General features: G+C 40.9%; 1 protein-coding gene across 3 annotated transcripts in view; it reads right to left on the bottom strand.

Moving 5' to 3' along the window:
- The window catches only part of LOC126248384 (uncharacterized protein DDB_G0271670-like), a 201,912-nt gene that overhangs the window by 156,692 nt on the left and 27,699 nt on the right, over nt 1–17,521 (bottom strand). For 2 of the 3 annotated variants that reach the window (XR_007545470.1, XM_049949324.1), the window contains exons 2-3: nt 4,974–5,149; nt 4,724–4,882 (exon numbers count right to left, since the gene is read on the bottom strand). The gene's annotated coding sequence lies outside the window, so the exon portion shown is untranslated. Of the gene's footprint in view, nt 1–4,723; nt 4,897–4,973; nt 5,150–17,521 lie in introns of all 3 variants that reach the window. The other variant, XM_049949325.1, reaches the window with a different exon arrangement.

The following is a 17,521-nucleotide window of genomic DNA, read 5'->3' as shown; positions in this document are numbered from 1 at the left end:
GTGAAAATTTCATTCTGGAAACATCCCTCAGGCTGTGGCTAAGCCATGACTCCACAATATCCTTTCTTCCAGTAGTGCTAGTCATGCAAGTTCTGTAGGAGAACTTCTGTGAAGTTTGGAAGGTAGGAGACGAGGTACTGGCGGAAGTAAAATTGTGAGGACGGGTTGTGAGTCGTGCTTGGGTAGCTCAGTAAGTACAGCACTTGCCTGCGAAAGGCAAAGGTCCCGAGTTCAAGTCTCAGTCCGGCGCAGTTTTAACCTGCCAGGAAGCTTCAAAGCATTAATTAATCTAACAGCGATAAAGGCAACACACCCACAATATAACAACTCCAGGGTAAAAAAAAAAGTTGTGAGCGAGAAGTACTAACCATGGAAATATTTCAAAAACATGTCAAATATAGAATATTGTGTTGCATTTAGTGGTGAACTCAAATAAATGATACAAGAAAAGAAGAAATATTAAGTGTTGAAAATTACGAACAAACTGTTTCACTAACTTCGGATACATTTCTAATGTCAATAAAACAGTCAAAATCCTTCACTAACTTCGGATACATTTCTAATGTCAATAAAACAGTCAAAATGAAGAATTTAATGACAGCATGGTATTCCAGTATCCTCCTCAGGAGACACCGCCTCAACGTAGCACTGTCCGTGCGGGCGAGGAGGTTTGCATGCTCTGGATCCAGAGGGCTATGCCGGCGGTAGCGTAGCTACGAGCAGGGCCACACATACTGGACTCCCTAAGGGAGTAAACCCGATACAAATCACCTGCTGCCTTGCAGTTAGTAGAGGTATCTACAAAGGCTAAGGATGCTCCCCTGAACATGGAGCCAGCTACCCTGCGAGCTGTAAGGGGCAGCCCCCCCCCCCCCCAAATGGTTGGGTGGAAGATTAACAATCATCCCCTGTAAAATATCAATTGTTGTGAATGCTAGCAAAGGAATAAGCCGGACAGATATTTTGATGATGACGCCAGCAAACAAAAAAAGGATAAGAGACATGTACATAGGAACATGGAATGTGCGGAGCCTATACCAAGCTGGAGCCTTATGTCACCTGCTAACGCAATTAACAACTACAGTATAAAAATATTGGCTCTCCAGGAAATTAGGTGGAAGGGGAATGACATAATAGACTATCTTCTATAGTGGCAGGAGGATGAATACCTTTGGAACAGGTTTTATGGTCGCTAAAGAACTGAAACATGTGGTGATGTGCTTGCAACCAATCAATGAATGGATGTCTATATTAAGATTAAGGGGAAAATTTTTCAACATTACAATGATAAATGTACATGCACCCACAGAGGAGGCTGTAGATTTTGCTATAAGCAAAAACATGACTGTCGGCAGTACACGTTTCCAACACACACACACACACACACACACACACACACACACACACACACACACACACACAAAAAATACACAAAGAAACACGGATTTCACCAGATGGACAAACTAGAAATCAGATAGACCATATATTGATTGATCGGAGACACGGATCGGACATAATGGATGTTAGGAGCCAATGTGGAATTAAATTTAGACAAAGCATCTAACTATTGAGTAAACAAAAAGGCCACAAACAAAAGAGGTTTGACATTTAGAAACTGAAGTTAGAAGAAATATGGAGAGCATATCAGATGAAATTAGAAGAGGGGATTAAGAGTGATACCGACGCGTCAAATGAACATATAGAAGTAATGTGTAAACAATGTAAGACTGCAATCCTTGAGGCAGCTGGAGAGGTTTTGGGTCATGAATGGGCTCAAAGGAAGGAAGATTGGTTTGACAAAGAATGTATGAGAAGAATTGAGGAACGTAATATAGCACGAATGAAGTTATTGCAGAGAAGAAATCTAGAAAATCTGAATGAATATAATGAAAAGTGCCGTGTAGCGAAGAGGGTCTGCAGACAGGAGAAAAGAGCACTAGATAAGAAAAAACTGGAAGAAATTGAACAGCTAGCAGAAGAGAAGCGAATTCGTGAAATGTACGAAAAGATTAAAGAAGGAAAGACCAGGTTCCAAGCCAGAACAAATGTGTGTAGGAACAAAGAAGGGGATTTGATAGGGGAGAGTAATAAAATACTTCACAGGTGGGCAGAATACTTCCAACAGTTACTAAACCCAAAAGTAGAAGGATTAGAATGGGAGGAACTGGTGGAACTAACTAACTATGGACCAGAGGTTTCAACACAGGAACTTACACTGGGGGAAGTGATGCAAGCCATTAAGACCTTAAAAAAACAATAAGTCACCTGGAGAAGATCAGATCCAGGTCTAACTTCTCAAATAGGGTGGGAAACGCTGTGGAAAACAATTCATAAAATAATATTGAATATCTGGCAAGAAGAGAGCATGTCAAGGGATTGGAAAACAGCTATAATGTGCCCCATACATAAAAATGGAGATACATTAAACTGACAGAACTATCGAGGAATCTCCCTACTAAATACTACATATAAAGCTTTCTACAAGATTCTAACCAAAGGCTTACTCCATATGTGGAAGAGAGAGTGGGAGACTATCAGAGTGGCTTTAGAAGAAATAGGTCAACAACTGACCAGATATTCACACTGCGTATACTACTTGAAAAATGTTATGAACATCAAATTAACATACACCAGCTTTATTTCGACTTTAAACAAGCCTATGATAGCATCTCAAGAGTGGCATTACGGAATGTAATGGAAGAGGCTGGAATACCTAAGCAGCTCATTAAACTTTCTAAGATGACCCTCAGTGAAACCAACTGTAAAGTAAAAATACAGGGCGAAATCTCCAGAGAAGTGGAAGTGAAGAAGGGACTTAGACAGGGTGACAATATCTCCTCATTGCTATTCAACCTTTGCCTCGAAAAAGTCAGAAGTCAGATACAGTTAAATAAAGGAGGAACCTTCTTAAATTGTTCACTGCAGTACCTAGCCTATGCCGACAATGTGGCTTACTCACACGAAACACTGCTGTGCTAGGTGAAGCCTATCAACAACTGGAGAAAGGTGCAAGGGAACTTGGCCTGACAGTCAATGTCGAAAAGACCAAGTATATGGCAATGACCAACCAACAAACCCTACCAAATCTCAGAATAGCCTACAGGGAGTGTGAAAGGGCGAGAGACTTCAAGTACCGTGGGTCGACTATCACTGAGACAAATGACATTGGCAGTGAGGTGAAAGCCAGAACAGCAGCAGGTAACGTATGCTACTTTGCCACATTACCCATGCTTAGGAGTTTGCTTCTATCAAGAAAATCCAAAATCCTCATTTACAAAACAATTATAAAACCAGTTGTTATGTATGGTGCTGAAACGTGGACCATGACTGTAAATGAGGAAATGATCCTTAGCATTTGGGAGAGAAAGGTGCTACGTAAAATTTATGGCCCAATATATGATCAAGAAGGTTGGCACATTTGCACACATGCATAACTACTACACCTTTTTGAAGAGCCTGATATTGTCACTACCATTAAAATAATAAGACTGCGGTGGGCAGGGCACATGGTCAGAATGGAAGAAGACAGAGCATGTAAGAGGATTTTTGATGGCAAGGCTGGAGGCAGACGGCAGAGGGGACACCCCAGAAAGAGATGGGTGGATGCAGTTGAAGAAGACACAAAAAAGTTGGGTGTCAGAGGATGGAGACGGAAAGCCATGGATCAGATACAATGGCAGGATATTGTGATGCAGGTCAAGGCCCTTCAAGGGCTGTAGAGCTGAGTAGTAGTAGTAATATGGTATTCCAGTATAACTATTTGAACAAAATACACAGAAAACCAATACTCTGGAAAGCTGTATACAGAAAACTATTCCACAAAGAAATTTGACACTTGATGAATGTCACTTCTCAATATGTACTTGTCACAAACACAGGGTTACACTATGACTGCACTATCTCAAAATACATTGCAATTTTTCTGTAGTGTATTTATGATTTTGTCATTTGTACAACACACAGCAGCTACAAAAACTAGCATTAACAAAATATTCATTATCAATTACATCTATGTGCTGGACTGCAAAGGAATTCTCTCTGTGCCTCATCTCCAGTTAAATTTTATGGACTCTGCTCTGTAATATCTCAGTGGAATAGTATTCTCCTTTGCATTAATGTTCTTAGCAAATCAAAACTCTTGACTGGCATTAAAAAAATCATATAATCTGTCCTATTCAGTCCATGGATACATGTACGTGGACTTCAAGGTTCCATTTCATAACATTAATAAATATCCTTTCCCATTTCACAGCCGGCCGAAGTGGCCGTGCGGTTAAAGGCGCTGCAGTCTGGAACCGCAAGACCGCTACGGTCGCAGGTTCGAATCCTGCCTCGGGCATGGATGTTTGTGATGTCCTTAGGTTAGTTAGGTTTAACTAGTTCTAAGTTCTAGGGGACTAATGACCTCAGCAGTTGAGTCCCATAGTGCTCAGAGCCATTTGAACCATTTGAACCCATTTCACAGTGTGATCTAGTGGCTAAAATTGAATCTACACAACCTACATGAATGTGTACTAAAGGTCTTGAGTTGGTAAAAATCATTTTCTAATTTTATGAAATGAAACCTCGAAGTCCACATGATTGTACCCATGCAACTACAGAGGTTATAAAATAAAAAACTTTCTCCTTAAAAACTTCCAGTTGTCAAATACATCTAATAACTTTAACAATTATCATTGATTAAACTAATGTCTCATGATGAATCGTGAATACTGATACTCACTGCAGACGACAGGTGCAAGAGCTTCATCAATGCAGGTAATGGCAGTCATCAGATTACATTCTTCTTCAGGCATGTACCCAAATAATATCTTGTCACACATTCGAATTAAGCAATGTTCATGTTACCATTTATTAAGAAACTGCAGTTAGCCATTGTGCACTGTCAAAAGATTACTAGTAACTAATCACAGAATGGATTGTCAACTAAAAATAAAACAAATTTCTAATAAACATTTAATCAAATTACTTACCGACATTATTCACTCAGTTACTTCCATTACAAAATTAACTTGAGTAACTTTTTCTTGAACAGATCTACCTCGAGAAACAGTAATTGCCAGTGCTCCAGCCACATTGACAACAATTTACATTTCCTCAATTCAGTTGAAAAGCAATTATCTTGTAGTTAAAACCATTTGATGAACTCCTGAAACAAAATTTCTACAATACACAATCGAAATTTTAGCTGTGAGTTCAAAAAACACACACACATTAAAATCTATACTTTTTACGTAACTTTGAACAATCAACCTACTCCACAATTTAAATACTTCCAAGAGCTTCCAGTTGCTTATGACAAAAGCATGCCTGAAGCCGTGACTGGCAGTAACACAAAGTACAGAATTAATGCTGTGTTAGTTCATTCAACTTACTTCCACTTAGCACAAATGTACGAGGCTGTGCAGAAAAGTAATACCCGCAAATTTTTACTTAACTATGTCTATGTTTGAGAAACAGTGTGCTGTAATCAAATTTCAAATTCAAAGAGTTCATTCAAACATGGAGCACTCTCTCCTTTAGCATGACAATTCCAGAACACATACGAGTGCTGCTAGATCTGCAACAATCTGACGAATTGGGCTCACTGTCACTGATCAACCTCAATACAGTACCAAGTTGGTCCCATCCGATTTTACTCTGTTTCCAAAATTTAAGGAATTAGTATGTAGACATGAAGAATAAAGATGTAGAATGTTAATATTTGTTTTATTTAACAAGTTGTCCAACTTTTTACATAAAAAATTCGGAGGCATAACTTTTCAGCATGCCCTCGTATATGTAATGTAAAGTCTTTAAAAAGGGACACCATATTTACAGAGAAGTTGGATAACACCTGAGAACCACACACACACACACACACACACACACACACACACACACACACACACACATTCTGACATTTCTAGGACACTTATCACATTTTCTCTTGTAAACTTCTTTGTGACTGAAAACCATATGTTACAGTCGCTTAAAATTGCAAAACTCTCAAAATATTCATTACAAAATCTAATGAAAGAAGTACAAAAAACATATCGTAAAAGAGAATTCACTTACATAGGCATTACATATGAATTGTTTGATGACAGGATGCAATCTTATTTGAAAAGGAACTTAAGAGAGATGATTTGGTATACTTTCAACACTGCACGTTCCTTAAATCGCACTGACCAACCTTCTGCACAGGGTTCCATACTTTGCACTGTAACAACACAACCATTCAACACTACGGTTTCCTGCCAACTGGAGCTGTAGAGAAGAGGCTATGGAACAAGTCAATACCTGCCGCATACCAATGTTGCCAACTGCTGAAGAGTTTACGAAGGTGGAGGCATTACTTTTCAGCCAGCCCTCGTCCATTTCACTGTACATATGGGAGAGTCTAGTGGCATCAAGAATATCGCCGGAAGAAAATAGAAGATATAGTGGTCAATACTTCTACAAATATCTCTCCGAAAAAGGGCATACAATTTATGTAGACAATTAGTACTCAAGTCCAGCATTATTTATGTGGTGGCATGAAATAATTACAAGTGCTCACGCTATTGTACACAAAAACAGGCCCAGTAGACAAAATATGGAAGAATATCTGAAAAAAGGAGTAGTTCAGTTCTGATCGCCTGACAATTTTACTAGCAGTCAAATGTTTGATGAGAGGGAAGTTTGAATCCTGTCAACTTTTGGCATAACAAAGTGAGTGGGTAAAAAAAAAAACAACTGACCACAAAATGGCAAGAAGGTCCACAAACTGAAGTGTGCTTGCCTACAATGAGTCAATGGGGGCAGTGGATGTCCTGGATATGTTCCTAAGTTCAAAATCTATCAGAAAACCATTAAGTGTATAAGAAACTATTTCTTCATGCTTGGAGATGTCCATCTTAAACACACATAGAATATACAAACTTGAAACAGGGCAAATGATTCAATGGCTAAATTCCACCTTAGTCTTAAGAGAAATATTGCAAAAACTATCCAATAAACCTTCTACCATGCAGCACCTCTTTGGTTAACACAGCACCACTTTCTCAGTTCAATGCCTAATCCTGCAATGTGTATATGAAACAGAAGGAACATAAAGATACTAGCTAGCATCATGTGCAAATATAAAACGTAGGATTGTGCACTGTGCCCTGCTTTGAAATAATACCACACAAATTTTTATTCTATTCAGTATTATCAATGCAAAGTTACGTAACACAGCCATACTCTTACTATCTTTATTCCTTTTCTTCTTCATTTTCTAAAAATACATTTTTAGCAAAGTAATAAATAACCAAACTTTTATTGAATGATTAATTCTAGGTATACTTCTGTTAATTTTTCCTCAATTTCTACACAGTCAATAGGAAATGTAACAAAATAAACTGAGTGTCAATGGTAACTCAGGAAAAGTAGTTACTCAGCCACCCATCACATAATATGAAAAACATTTTTTGTTTGCAGCTGAACTTTCCTTTTCAGAACACACACGTAGAAATGTCATCGGCTTTTGTTAGATAAAATTAGTTCTATATTTCATACAGAAAGTAATAAATACCTGCAAGTGAGACTGCCTTTTTACTTTAAAACTGAATTACTGTAGCTGAAGCTGGCAAGAAGGGGATTGAAGAAACATAATTTACAAATAAATAAATAAAAACAATCAACAGAAATACATATTTGTAACATCCACTGCTATTATCACAGCCAGACTGAAGGAAAGCTCTAAAATAATTATGGGAAATACATAATATATTATTCCACTGTGTATTCTTACATCATGCATCTGCTCACTGACACATTATTACCATGTAGCCTACAGTAGAGCTCACTCATATTGTTGATTCTGGACTAAATGTGGTCATACTGTGCAGCTATCAGTGGTGTTAAAAGATTAATACTCAATGCTGATCATCTTCAAGTCGTCTAGCAATTTTTTTAAAAGGTCTGTTAATATCGTACCTATCCACATCTACAAACTTATTTGATAATAAGGAAATGGTATAGTTCCCCACATAGTTGTCATAATTAATGAACACACAATAGTAACTTTCAAGGCAGCCTCAGCCTCATAGGAAGCTGAGTGGAGGGGATGTGTATAATGTGACAGATGTAGATTCCTAATTTAATGTATTTATAGATGGATTTCATGAATCCTTAACAGGTTCTTTCAAAGAAAACAACAAAGTATTGTACTAATACGATGTAAAAAATTCCTTCGATTGTAAGACGAGTCTAAATATTATGTGCAAGAGAAATGGAAAGAAAAATGTGTGAAATGGTTACAACAAATAGTGAAGGAAAAAATCCTAACAACAAACGATAGCAGTAAATTAGTCAATACGTTTAATAATTATTTCCTGGAAGTAGCTCAGCAGATTAGCATGAACAGTTAAACGGATAAAGCAATAGAATATAAGCAAGAAGAAACACAATGTACATATATGCGAATCAGAATTACTTCATGGACTTCCAAGGAGATTATTCAGTACATTATGAACTGCCTCAGACGCAAAAATGATAATATCTCAAGTAAATTACTAATATCCTGTCCATCACTTATAGGCAATATATTTAGTCAGATATGCAGCATACACTATGTGATCAAAAGTATCTGGACACCTGGCTGAAAATGACTTACAAGTTCGTGGTGCCCTCCATCAGTAATGCTGGAATTCAATGTGGTGTTGGCCCACCACATACTTAGCCTTGATGACAGCTTCCACTCTCACAGGCATATGTTCAATTAGGTACTGGAAGGTTTCTTGGGGAATGGTATCCCATTCTTCATGGAGTGCTGCATTGAGGAGAGGTATCGATGTCGGTCGGTGAGGCCTTGCACGAAGTCGGCATTCAAAAACATCCCAAAGGTGTTCTATAGGATTCAAGTCAGGACTCCGTACAGGCCAGTCCGTTACAGGGATGTTACTGTCGTGTAACCCCCCCCCCCCCCCCCCCCCCCCCGCCACAGGCTGTGCATTATGAGCAGGTGCTTGATCGTGTTGAAAGATGCAAGTGCAAACACCCAAATTGCTCTTTAACAGTGGGAAGCAAGAAGGTGCTTAAAACATCAATTTAGGCCTGTGCTGTGATAGTGCCATGCAAAATAACAAGGGGTGCAAGTCCTTCCATGAAAAACACAACCACACCATAACACCACCGCCTCCGAATTTCACTGTTGGCACTACACATGCTGGAACGTGATTTTCACCGGGCATTCGCCATACCCACACCCTACCATCGGATCACCACATTGTGTACCGTGATTCGTCACTCCACACAATGTTTTTCCACTGTTCAATCCTCCAATGTTTATGCTCCTTACACCAAGCGAGGTGTCGTTTGGCATTTACTGGCATAATGTGTGGCTTATGAGCAGCCGCTTGACCATGAAATCCAAGCTTTCTCACCTCCTGCCTGCCTGTCATAGTACTTGCAGTGGATCCTGATGCAGTTTGGAATTCCTGTGTGATGGTCTAGATAGATGTCTGCCTATTACACATTACGACCCTCTTCAACTGTTGGCAGTCTCTGTCAGTCAACACATGAGGTAGGCCTGTACACTTTTGTGCTGTACGTGTCCCTTCAAGTTTCTACTTCACTATCACATCGGAAACAGTGAACCTAGGGATTTTTAGGAGTGTGGAAACCTCATGTACAGAGGTATGAAACAAGTGACACCCAATCACCTGACCACGTTCGAAGTCCGTGAGTTCTGTGGAGCACGCCTTCTGCTCTCTTACAATGTGTAATGACTACTGAGGTTGCAAATATGGTGTACGTAGCAGTAGGTGACAGCACAATCCACCTAATATAAAAAAAAACATATGTTTTGGTGGTGTCTGGATACTTTTGATCGCATAGTGTATCAATACTGCAGGGGATATTTTACAACAGCCTGAAATATGCCACTTACAAGAAAAGTAGTAAGATAGATATTATTTATTACCATCTAATATTATTACTTATCTCCTTCAGAAGTTATTGGGAAAAGGATTATGAACACAAGAACAATAACACATCTATCCCAAAATAAGGATTTCAGAAGTGACTCTTCATAAAACATCACATTTTTCAATTCACAAATTACGAGTATACTGAATTTAAATGACAAAATATTGCCAACTGGTATTTTTTGTGACTTGCAAAAGCATCTGATTTCTTACTTTACAGTATTCTCCTAAGGAACCTAAAAGATTTTGATATCAGACCTTTTGCTGGTAACTAGTTTTCATCATGTCTAAATAAAAGGCTGTTAGGTGTGACATCAACAAACAAGGGAGTGCGCACAACAAGGCATGTAAGTATTAGAATCAAGCCTAATGGAAAAACTTCCACACTTGAAAATGTCAGCAAAATTTTTCTTGAAAATGTCAACAAAATTATTCTTGAAAATTAAAAACATTTTCTGTTAAGAATTTGTTACTGTATTTAAATAATAATAATAATAATAATAATTATAACACACACGACTCTGTGCTCCATATTCAAATTTCTTATTTGTTTATATTGATGAGAAGCTGAACTGAAAGTCACGTTACAGATACCATCGTAGTTTGGAGAGTGAAATGATATATGAAGTTCACTTATATTTCCAATGTTAATTCACTAATGTATTATGCAATGAGTAATGAAGTGTTTGTTGCTGCAGAGAAGTATGTAGTGAAGATAAAATGTCGAGTCCACCGTAGATCCACTTGTAGATAGCTCTTTCTTTTTAAAAACTGGGCATACGGACAACAGCCTCACAGTACATTTTCTCCCTTATTAAGTTGTCAGTAAACCATCAACCTCAGCTCAAAAACAACAATAACATTCATATATACAACACTAAAGAGATATATGAGTCACACTATCCTTCACTTAGCATTAGTGTGGCACAGGAGGAGGTATTCAGCTTTATTTATGCGCCCCCCAATCAAGTAATGTGAAGAATTCAATAGACAATGATAATATCTCAAGTAAATTACTAATATCCTAGTCATCACATACATGCAAATATTTAGTCAGATATGTAATATGTCAATATTGAAGGGGATATTTGATCACATGCTCATAAATCCGCCTGCCACGATGAGGCCACTGGTAGGGAGACGATTGTCCAGTACACTGGCTGCTTGCGGCAAACCGATCAGAGCCTCATCGCTCATCTCACTAACCCGTCCATATTGCCAGGTCCCCAGGTACTCGGGAGGGGGGGGGGGGGCTGGTGTTGTTTGAGCAGTCGCTCCCATCTGTCCCCAATGCCTCCTGATACTGTCGTTGGCTCACCAGCTCCATGCTCTCTCATTCCATAGGCATCCTTGCATTCAGGTGATCCCATTGGTCGAGCATCTCCTCCCAGCTGCCACAGATGCCCTTGGCGGGTGTTGGCCTCGCCGCATTCCAATTGATTGCTGCCAATTAAGTGCTCCTTTTCTGAGACCACTGATGCCTGGAGATGCCTGCCGCCACTGGCGACTGGGCTACAAATGTTGCCAGTCTCACTGGGTGCCAGTTGCGCCTCTGCCGCCGCAGCATCATTCACCCGACGTCTGTCAACTGCCATCGGAACATTGCCCTCATAAGGCTACTAATGCTGCCAGTCTCACCAGGCATCACTGTATCCCTCTCACCACAGTGTCAATCATTGAGTGCCTGCCACACATCACTCTGTGCCAGCTGTGCCCCCAACACAGCACTACACTCGGTCCAGGCCGTCTGGTATTTTCATACTAGATGTTACATATTGTTAACTACTGTGCAATAAACTCTTGCACGCATGTTACTGGGGAATGCTGTGTACTTGCTGTATCCTTGCCGCCGTGCAAGGACATAAAAATGGTGATTATGATTTTTAGGTACTAAGATGCTAAAAAACCTCTAAAGCTACACAGAAACAAAACACAAATACATCAAGCAGGATTTACAATACAATACTGGTCTACTGGTGCTGACCAAACACAATGACATGAAATACATACAAAAACATAACAGAAAAACTTTTGATAAAAGCCTCTGTAGAACATCCTGGACAAATATATTTAGAAAAGGACTAGATTATTGTGACTGGGTGATCAATTAAAAGCAATGGGTGACCTGGCCACTCTTGTCATGTGATTTTATTTCCCTTCCAATATTTTGGGAAAGCATACAGACAACAAATAAAATATTAAAACTTGTACTACACTAGTCACACTGTCATTTAAAATAAGGGTGGGGGGGAAGGTCCTGTGGAAGACACAGATTAGCTCTCGGGTCAGAAAATAACACACACACACACACACACACACACACACACACACCACACACACACACACACACACACACATTAAAATATGGTGTATTAACAGGAGGGTTCCACACATTTCGCATACTCGTACTCATGGGTTCTCTCATTGTAGCAGGAAACAATGTGTCAAGGAACAATGTCTCACTCTTAATCACGTAAGGGCTACTACTTCAGCTTTTCTTGGCCAGAGGGAGGTAAGTCACACTTGCCCCATAGATTTCAGACCATAACTTACTACCCTTCACTTCCAGCCACTGAGTCTCCTACCAACATACAGCCCTCCTCGCCCCATATGTGGTGACATCTCAAAGGAGGACTGAGCAAATTGAAGATCAGAGAGAACAAAACTTCTTGGTGGCTGCATCAGTGTGTTCATTCTCATTCTGGATTTCCATGTGTGCTGGTGCCTAGCAACAAATTATCTACCCTTCTGCATTTGCAAAGAGTAGGACAGCATCCTGGATATCCAGAACCCTGTCGTCTGCTGGGTATTTCTCTCCAAAACCAAGAGGGGTACTTCAAGAATCAAGAGCAGATGAGGAATTTCTTGCTATGATCTTGTCTCAACTATTCAAGCGCCCTCATGCTAGCAAACAATTCCAGAATTAATTTTCAAAAAAAATGGTTCAAATGGCCTATGGGACTTAACATCTGAGGTCATCAGTCCCCTAGACTTAGAACTACCTAACTAACCTAAGGACATCACACACATCCATGCCCAAGGCAGGATTCGAACCTGTGACTATAGCAGCAGCGCGGTTCCAGACTGAAGCGCCTTGAACCGCTCGTCCACAGCTGCCGGCTAATTAATTTTCACTCTGCAGTGGGATGTGTGCTGGTTTGAAACTACCTGACAGATTAGAACTAATGGAAGAAAGGATATTGCTGAGAAATGGCTTGCCCACAGTCCAGTAAACTATTTCCAGAATGAATTTTCATTCTGTAGCACAGTATGTGCCAATTTCAAACTTCCTGGCAGATTAAAATTGTGAGATGGACCGAAACTTGAAACTGGAACATTTGCCTTACATGACCGAGTACTCTACCAACGAAGTAATCCAAGCATATCTAACAACTGCCCTCATAGCTATACTTCCTCCATTATCTCTTCTCCTTGGAAGGTAGGAGAGATTTCTGTCTGTTTGTTCCCATGCTGTATAGGAGTGACATCAACATACATTATTTCAACATGCCTTAATGGAACTGTGAGGCAGATTAATGTTGGGTTAGAAATGACACTGATGGCAGCTGACTTTGTGCATGACCATCAATATGTGGGATTTCACTAGACATGGACTACACCTATACATGACTGGGAGGAGATGATTGGTACTGCTGAGTCACGAAAGTATAGAGGTTGGATCTCGGGCAACAATGATCAAACACTTTGTCACTGATAGGAGAAGTAAGTCTTTTCTAAGGTAAACCCGGATAACAAGTCGTCCTGTCTAATGAGTATCTCCAGCAGTTTAAAGAGTTTTGCAATAATTACTCACAAGGTAGATTCTAATACATCAAATGGCACACACATTGCATGTCAAAGAGAAAGAAATCAATGGAAAAAGTACCTGGGACATTTCAGTCTTCACAACCAAAATAATGTAAAATACAGCAATTTGAAATTGAGCTCCTATCTTTGAACTGCACAGTATTTTGTATTGCTGAGCACGGGTGCAGACACACAAAAATCCAACTTGTATTACTGTTGTATGAAAGGACAGACTCTTACTGTAGGACTATTTCAAAGGGTCAAGAACCATGTATTTTTATCAGAAAAGGAAAATTTTAAATGAAGACATGACTTGGTACATTAACTGAAGACAAACACTGAAAAATCAGCTATTTAATTTATTAACAGGGCTTAAAATGGAGAAGAAACTAATCATTTTGTGTTTTGATCACCCACTGATACTGTGGACACTTTTTTTTAAAGAATATCGACAATATAGGGAAAGACAGATTGCTACTTACCATAAAGAACACACGTCAAGTTGCAGACAAGCAAGATTAAAAGACACTCACTTGTAGCTTTCAGTCACAGCCTTCGTCAGTAAAAACACACACACACACTTATGGCTTATCGGTGTATGATTAGTATACCACTGCAGAATCTGAATCATCAAAAACTTTGTAATTCCACCCATTTGCAGATTAAAACTATGTGAAATAGTGCCACAGAAGCAACTATCACCACAGATCCAGCATGCTGAGAGATCTCCCTCATACCATTTATACCAATGATCCCAAGCAATATACCCACTTCTTTTAATAAATTTTGTTTGAAATGATTACAAACAAGCCTCATAACCTGAGAGAGGTGGGAAGAGGGGATGGACAGAGATGGTGGAGAAGAAATGGACATAGAAGGGGAAGGACAAGACACAAAGGGGAGGGGGGGGGGAGGAGATGGACAGGAGGGAGAGTGAAAGGAGATTAGAATATACACTCCCGGAAATGGAAAAAAGAACACATTGACACTGGTGTGTCAGACCCACCATACTTGCTCCGGACACTGCGAGAGGGCTGTACAAGCAATGATCACACGCACGGCACAGCGGACACACCAGGAACCGCGGTGTTGGCCGTCGAATGGCGCTAGCTGCGCAGCATTTGTGCACCGCCGCCGTCAGTGTCAGCCAGTTTGCCGTGGCATACGGAGCTCCATCGCAGTCTTTAACACTGGTAGCATGCCGCGACAGTGTGGACGTGACCCGTATGTGCAGTTGACGGACTTTGAGCGAGGGCGTATAGTGGGCATGCGGGAGGCCGGGTGGACGTACCGCCGAATTGCTCAACACGTGGGGCGTGAGGTCTCCACAGTACATTGATGATGTCGCCAGTGGTCGGCGGAAGGTGCACGTGCCCGTCGACCTGGGACCGGACCGCAGCGACGCACGGATGCACGCCAAGACCGTAGGATCCTACGCAGTGCCGTAGGGGACCGCACCGCCACTTCCCAGCAAATTAGGGACACTGTTGCTCCTGGGGTATCGGCGAGGACCATTCGCAACCGTCTCCATGGAGCTGGACTACGGTCCCGCACACCGTTAGGCCGTCTTCCGCTCACGCCCCAACATCGTGCAGCCCGCCTCCAGTGGTGTCGCGACAGGCGTGAATGGAGGGATGAATGGAGACGTGTCGTCTTCAGCGATGAGAGTCGCTTCTGCCTTGGTGCCAATGATGGTCGTATGCTTGTTTGGCGCCGTGCAGGTGAGCGCCACAATCAGGACTGCATACGACCGAGGCACACAGGGCCAACACCCGGCATCATGGTGTGGGGAGCGATCTCCTACACTAGCCGTACACCACTGGTGATCGTCGAGGGGACACTGAATAGTGCACGGTACATCCAAACCGTCATCGAACCCATCGTTCTACCATTCCTAGACCGGCAAGGGAACTTGCTGTTCCAACAGGACAATGCACGTCCGCATGTATCCCGTGCCACCCAATGTGCTCTAGAAGGTGTAAGTCAACTACCCTGGCCAGCAAGATCTCCGGATCTGTCCCCCATTGAGCATGTTTGGGACTGGAAGAAGTGTCGTCTCACGCGGTCTGCACGTCCAGCACGAACGCTGGTCCAACTGAGGCGCCAGGTGGAAATGGCATGGCAAGCCGTTCCACAGGACTACATCCAGCATCTCTACGATCGTCTCCATGGGAGAATAGCAGCCTGCATTGCTGCGAAAGGTGGATATACACTGTACTAGTGCCGACATTGTGCATGCTCTGTTGCCTGTGTCTATGTGCCTGTGGTTCTGTCAGTGTGATCATGTGATGTATCTGACCCCAGGAATGTGTCAATAAAGTTTCCCCTTCCTGGGACAATGAATTCACGGTGTTCTTATTTCAATTTCCAGGAGTGTATATCCAACTCCAAAATTCCAATACATATTTAGCAATCTTGAAGCACTGCCAGGTTCACCAGCAATTTATAAATAAGAGTTCAGTTCGTCATCTGAAAAGTTAGCAGGTTCTTGGCCACAGGGCAATGTATCAAACTATGTATAGCTGCCTTTTCCTGCTGAATTTAGGATGGACCACATCAGTGGCCTGATGAATTATAGCTGTAGTGTGTAGAGTGAAAAGTGGTGTGTGCTCTGGATAAACACTGCCACTCCATCCTATGTTCAGTCACCAGCAATCCCATCTTTTCTGTGGACGGTAGAGCCACAAATACAGAATCATCAGTATGTTTAAATTGTGAGTCTTCTAGACACAGGGAATGAGGTGTTCCCCAAACAAGGGGTCAGCTCCTCCACCGTTGTCCTGAAAATACTGATGTTCCATTCACATACGAAAAACATGTTAGCAAGGAGGTTTTTCTTGGTGTTTCCTCTTCCCTCTTTGCAAGGCTGAGGAATTTTTGATAGTAAGTGGAGGTGGAGAGGGTCTCATGAGTTCTTTCAGGCAAACTTCAACCTCTGTACCTTCAGACTGTATGTCCTTATCTGATTCATCAAGCATGACTAGTTCACAAAAGCTTTAAGGTTTTGTGCCTTCTCTCTTTTATTGTAGTTTCTGGACTCCAAATATTCATATTTGTGATTACCTCATAGATTGGGGTATACTGGGAGTTTTATTTTGTCTGCCTTTCTTTTCAGAGGAGGTGGAAGACTGTCCATCACTGATATCTCTTTGTTTAGTTATCTAGTGCTTTGGAAACTACATTTGCATTTACATGAACATGTAAATAAGTTAGTAACTGTTGCCTGCATTTATGTCACTCCAGTTATGTTTATTGGTTGTTTCTTCCTTCACTATTTATGCAAACTAAGTAGCAAGTGCATGTATAAGCTCTGCTTTGATCATCATCTAAGCTTTTGCACAAAATACCTACTTGCTACCCTTTATCACTGGAATTTTTATTTCCTCCTAATACCCAGGGCAGTGTTGACTCCAGACAGCATGATTTTCACCACATTTAAGCCCTTGGCCTACAGCCCCAAAGTAGACTCGAGGTAAGGAAGTTGGTCCATAAACAATAAGCCCAAGTCTGTCTCGCAGTACTTTATGTGGACCACATGTAAACAACACAAACCTAGCTTGAGGTACATCATGCAGGACGAACAATGACAAGAGTCAAATTCATGGCTCAACAGTTCTTGTAGTCTCTTACTTCAGTTGTGATAACTCCTTTGTTGTGTCCACTCGTGTTGGTTATAATTATCTAAAAGAACGAAACAACCCATATACCTATTGTATCAATAAAAAGAATATCTAATATTGACGCTAGTAGTGATAAGTGTGTGATTACTGCATACACCAATT

Source organism: Schistocerca nitens, chromosome 3 (genome assembly GCF_023898315.1).
Source record: "Schistocerca nitens isolate TAMUIC-IGC-003100 chromosome 3, iqSchNite1.1, whole genome shotgun sequence".
Taxonomy (NCBI): domain Eukaryota; kingdom Metazoa; phylum Arthropoda; class Insecta; order Orthoptera; family Acrididae; genus Schistocerca; species Schistocerca nitens.
This window is presented reverse-complemented; position numbering and strand designations above follow the sequence as displayed.